Here is a 6,281-nt window from a genome sequence, read left to right as displayed (position 1 = left end):
TTTACACTTTAAATTATCTGTAAAAAAAAAAAGGTTGAGTTACGTGATATTGGCTATGTCAGCTTGCGCTGGTGCTGCTGTCAAGGTTGCTCGGCAACAGGAGCAGTGCTCAGAAATGAAAGTGTAGGGCTGAAACAGATGATGACGCAAACAGGAAATCCTCCTTAGACCAGAGTGAGTATTTGAGTTGGTGCTGAGTGGTCTGCAGACTATGAGGGCTGGGTCCTTCATTGGCTGGGCCCTTGATTGATGTTACCCCTGAATTAGACACAACTAATGACAGGCAGCCATCTTTTATTTGGGCTGAGAAAGTAGGAAAGAAAGAGAGTATAGGAAATAAATAGCAGACATAAGATTTATAAGGCATAATAGCACAGTGTTCGTTCTATTGCTAGATAGGATCATGTGTAAAAAAAGTGTGGAACTCTTGCTGGAAGAGTGTTTGTCATTGAAGACACTGGGAGCACTTTAAGAGGAGCTCTGTGCTCCCCCGAAACACTGAACAATCAAGAAATTGCAGGAGAGTGAATACTCAAGGCATACTTGAGGCATTGTACTGTATGTGGGAAATGATTTGTGGCTCAAGAGCAAAAACTCTTCATCTGGGGACAGCCTGGAATATTAGATTGAATTCGACTAGCTCTGGTGAAGTTATGGAGGACCTGGAGTCCCTTAAACCATCAAAAATAGTAAGACCTTTTTTGAAAATCTACAAGTGGAGTGGCTTCTTGTGCATGTCCTTGAGCTGGACTTCAGGAAACACACAGAGCCATTTTGACAAAAGGATAAGAGGAGCTTTATGAGCAAAACAACATATGGGAAAAGGGGAAGGGATATTGACTTTTAAAGAAAGCTGTTTCAAATGTGGTTCATGCATCTCACAAAAAAAAAAAAATCTACAAGACAAAGGAGCCAATCAAATCTCTAGGGGGCCTTTTAATAGCCAGAAATATAATGTCTTTGTTCATCATTTATTCCCACAAGCCACCAGAAACAAACACTCACGTCCATCAAATACACGCAAACACATAAAACAAGCAGAATTTATAAGCCGCACTCCGGGGAGAAAGGATGGGGCAGAGAAAAAGCATTATTTATTCATCAGGCCAAATGGAATTGCAAAATGAGGAACTGAGTGGATGACCAGTCAGTGCCCCAAAAAGTTCTAATGTCTCATCAAATAAACTAAGATGTTTAAGGCTTAAAAACAGCAAGCTGTTGGATAGACAGCGGAAAGACCGCAGGGCTGTGTGCACTCAAGCAGCACAGAAACACAACACTTTGTTTACTTGCACTCTGATGATTCCATTAATGTTAATTTAAAGGAGCAACCAAAAGAGACAAAATTGAATATTTTAGAAAGGCCAAAGCAGGGCACATGTATCTGAACTGTGTAGATATGAATAAATAATGAGGGGAAAAAAAGGTTGTGATAGGTTATTATAGGGTGCATGGGAGGAATCTTCAACACAGGACTGACATATTTCTAAACTGAACATCATACCAGTAATAAGGCCTGCAGTTGTTTGGAGAGTTCCTCATATCTCCAATATTATATTAATAAGTTATAAGGTACAAGGTTAAAACATGATTGTAATTTATTCATGTGTGACTGTAAAACCATGAATCATGAACTGAAAATTACTAAACCACATTGCTGAAAGACACATACAACTCTACTTCTTCAGAAGTTGAAACATTGTGTGTAGAGTGTAAATAAAAGCACAGTGTGATGGTTATAAACCCAGTATTTAATAAAAAATAAGCACAAAGACACCATATAAAATGTTGAAACTAAGACATTTTTTTGGGAGAATTATATTCCCGTTTCAAGGTTGATGCCAGCAACACAAAAGTTGGGTCAGGGTCGTTAACCACTCTGTTTCGTTCCCTCTTCTTTTAACAAGCTCAAAGCATTAAGGGAATGAGAAGACCAATTGTAAACATTTTAAAAGAGGATGCCATTCTTGCTTTGAGAGGGATTTAAGCTGCTCAACATTTTGGTGTCTCCTTTGTTGTAATATGTGTTTCAAATTGCGCATAAACTTTAAATGGGTGATAATCAGTGGTGTAGACTAGTTTATTGTGGGGGAGGGTTTACTGTTCCCCCCCTCCAAGCCTCATTCACACTCATCCCAAATCCACATAAACATCCAACGCTGTTAATTATGATCTTATGTACATAATATTCACTCTCTTAAAGTATCAGAGATGATCTCTTAACCGTTTGTTGAGATTTTGTCATTTAAAATTCTGAAACTCGTCTGACCTTTGGGTGTGAAGTAGGCGGGGTTAGTTCAGAGATGAATAACGTAATTAAGTTCAAACCAATAAAAAAATATCTGCTCCTGCCTCCTACTGCCTTCATGAGTCTGAGTCAACTCCTCACTGTGTCGCCTTTTGAGATTAGTTACCTAACTACTTACTGCCTTTACTGAAATCTATCTAATCTATCAGTTTGATCTCTTTCCCTCCCCGTCTCTCCCTCTGCTCCTTCACGCTCCTTCATCCTGGTGAAGCTGGCAGCTTTTCATGCTGTGGTTTTGGAGAAACAGAGAGCTGTGTTCTGACTCTGTGGTGGAGTTGTGGAAAAGCACTCCCGCATATGCTGCACTCATTCCCCCCCTAAAACCGGTTAACCAGTGTTGCCCGGAAAACTGTGTGCAGGGGGGCTTTAACTCATACAGTATGCATCAACGCATGATTGAGAATATACTAAAAGACTGATTATGTGTAATCAACATGTCAATTTTGAATACAAGCAACATAAGACTTAAACAGCCAGCGACATTTACAGCTGGGGAGATTGGACTGATTTTCAACTGTTCACCACCTCACTCCACCAGTGAAAGGAGCAATATGTAACCCTGACAGGCTGTGTTTAAAATGGTTAGACCTACAGCAGTCCAAATTCAAAACATTGAAAAGAGAGCTGTCCCCCCCCCCCCCCGCACCCTCCTCCATAGAGTCGAGGTGCACACAGGTTGTCGCAAACATGAAAGCTTCCATGTTTAGCCAGCACTGCATCAGCCTTGAAACCTTTCTGTGTTCTAACCTCTCAATTTTTCAAACGCATCTCCAATATTTATCCTAGTTTTACCACGTTTCTGCTCGTGGAGCTTTTTCGAAAATGCAGAGGCTTTTTAGGTCGGGTAGAATCAATTGTATCTCAACCACTTCGCTTGCCCGCTTCCATCGCTGCAACACCTGTTGGTTTGCTGTTTGCCTGGCAAGCAGTGGTCGAAACAAATACAGACCATTTCACACTGAAATCAAAACTTTGGAGGAGGACATACTGGCTTTGTTGACAGAGAAGCCAGAATGTCAATATAGCATGTTTCCTGGTGTTTCTGATGATATAGTTAGGTCATTTTTAATTTATGTTGCTCCTTTTAGAGCTTAATTTAGCTTTGATGTTAAATGTATAGTCCCCATAAGCACAGGCTTAAAGCTGACATTTTTTAAAGCTAATTTAAAATGCAAACTAAAGAAGAGCTGAATAGTAATTGCATAAATGTCTGAAATGAATGCAATTTTAAGATGACCGTGAATTGACTATATTCTCATTTGTATATAATAATTGATTTCTTTTTTTGTTCATACCATCTTTGCAGGTTGGCTGATATTTACCTAGCTTTCACTTTCTTCACTCAAACCAAGGATGCCTGTTTTTGAATTCTCCAGCCTGACTCTCAGCCCACACGGCTGTCCAGTTTGAGTTCTCATAAAAGTACCAAGGACGTATGGCGTCTTTCACTGTCCCTTTATCAGATACAGTACAGTGGATCCCAACATTGCATTCTGAACACATGCATGCATAGGAGCAGCATCTCTTCTCTTCTCCTGCATTTATTTATCAACCGTACTAATCATTAATGAAGTTAGCCAGTTCAAATTTACCAAACCATCTCCTGCCTGCTGTTACACGAATGTCAATATGGCTTATGGGCCACTTCCACTCTCCAGGTACAGCGATAGCATCAGAATCACAATCGGGCAATGTTATAATAACATCTGCGTAATCACAGTTATCTTTGAGACTTTCTTTCTGTACTTTCTGTGCCGTCAGCATTATTTGTGTCATCAAAACAAATGTTGTGAATTTTACGACTGAAAGTGTGTTGTTGAGTATCCTTGTGTTTTTTGGAGTGGGTAGACAGATACAGTATCTGGGACTTTTTCTAGTGTAGTATCACAAAGACTACACCACTAGTGACAATTGGGGACTTAAACATAATCCTCCAGAGTCTTTTACTATGAAGCTGTGCTGTTGAAATATGTGCAAATTGGGTTTTTTTTAATTTTCTTGCTGAAATAAGAAACCTTACCACCACCCAACAAACACAAGTATCATTCTTCCCTTGTATATGGAGCGCCTTCTCTACCAACTGAGCTAAAACACTTGTTATTTTTTCAGAGCAGAGAGCCCTGTAATTAGCCAGTAATTAGCAGATATTCATTGGGAAGCAGGTTACAAAAGCTCTAATATTCATCTACTCTGCCATCACTACAGAGACTCCCAATAGCCTTGTGTAAATCTGTACTTTCTGTTTACAACTTCATAATCCATGCCCACAGAGTTATAATCCATGCCCACTGATTTGCAATCCATTGGTACGATTTTGTAAACAGCTGGAACAGATTTGTGAACTATGGGAACAGATTTGTAACCTGTGGGCAACGAATGGATCATTTCATCGTCGTCTCTCAACCGGAAGGTCAAAGGTTTGATCCCCAGCTGCTGCTGCTGCAACATGTCCGATGTGTCCTTGGGCAAGACACTTAACTTTGAATTGCTCCTGCTGCTTTGTCGGCGACATATGAATGCTAATGAGTGGGATTAGTTACTTCTGATGGTCTCACTACACAGAAGACTCTGCCATCAGTGTGTGAATGGGTAGATGTGACCTGCGGTGTAAAAGCGCTTTGAGTAGTCAGAAGACTAGAAAAGAGCTATACAAGCTCAAGTCCATTCACAATTTGTATTTGTCAGTAAGTGTCTTTTAATCTTTATTTAATTCATCAATATAACATGACTGCATTTCACACATAAGAAGTTCGCAGAAGGGGCTGAATAATTCATTGTTTGTATGAAAGAAGGCATTTTTTTACACGCAGGTTCTTGCTGGTTCATGCTTATGTTTCATGAAGAAGATGTCCACAGTGACTCTTCCCTGACAACAAAGAGTCCTTTCTTAAGGCAGTTTATTATATTTAAGGACAATGTTATTGTCCTTCCAAGGATTTCACACATCTGACTCTCACAGATTTGGACAAGGACACTGGCAGTCATTGTAGTACAGTCCCGTACTCCTTTACTTCCATTATGACCATTTGTTAAACTGCCTGAGGACATGTCAAGCCTTTAACACGGCCTGCAAAACTGTCAGAGCTGAAACATTTGGCATTGTAAACTCCTCCAAGTAAGTAATGGGCAAGGCCTTATGGGCACTCCTTAAAAACAATCTCCTAAGTATCTCATTCTCTTTCCTTTCATGCCCTCTGTTAAGTATTCTCTCTCTCTCTCTCTCTCTCTCTCTCTCTCTCTCTCTCTCTCTCTCTCTCTCTCTCATTGTGTCACTTTGACACCCTTTCTGCTTTCAAAACTACCCCTCATTTTTGGGAAATTGTGCAGCTATTTCATGGGTTATAGCTTTAGTATTTGGTTAAATCTCCACTCCCTGCACCCTACACTGATAAGAGAAAATGCACCTTCTTGAATCGCCCTCTTTTAACACTACAATGTCCAAACCTGGGCACCGCAGAGAGCCGAGGGCTGGTAATTAAGCATGAAGCTATTAACCCCACTGTTTTCACTGTTGCTTGCTTATATTAGGAACCGTAATTTAGACTCTTGGGTGTTTTCATGCCCTAATTCTGTCTGTGCCATGGAAAGTTGGAAAGCACAAACTTAAAGCAAGTCTCCGAGGTGACCATGAAGGGCTCCAAAACAATAATGGACTCCTTAAAAACGCAGGATTTTGTTTTCCTTTCCTTACAATGTTGCAATTTACATTTAAGATTCCTTGAAGTGGATTCTCCTTTACCAATGTCACCCAGAAAAATTCACAACAGTTATTTCTTGTCATCCAAGTACTTGCACTTTATAAGAGCAGCAGAATACATTCGGCTGTTGAATAGTATGTAACCTTGTAGCACTTAGGCTCTGCCTCACATTCAGACAATATGCAAATTAGGTAGGATTCATCTTGTCTTTGAACTGCTCTACTTGCTAAACACCAGTCACTCGTGTTTTTTTTTTGTTTTTTTTATTGTTTTGC

This window comes from Labrus bergylta, chromosome 17, assembly GCF_963930695.1.
Source record: "Labrus bergylta chromosome 17, fLabBer1.1, whole genome shotgun sequence".
Classification (NCBI taxonomy): Eukaryota; Metazoa; Chordata; class Actinopteri; order Labriformes; family Labridae; genus Labrus; species Labrus bergylta.
This window is presented reverse-complemented; position numbering follows the sequence as displayed.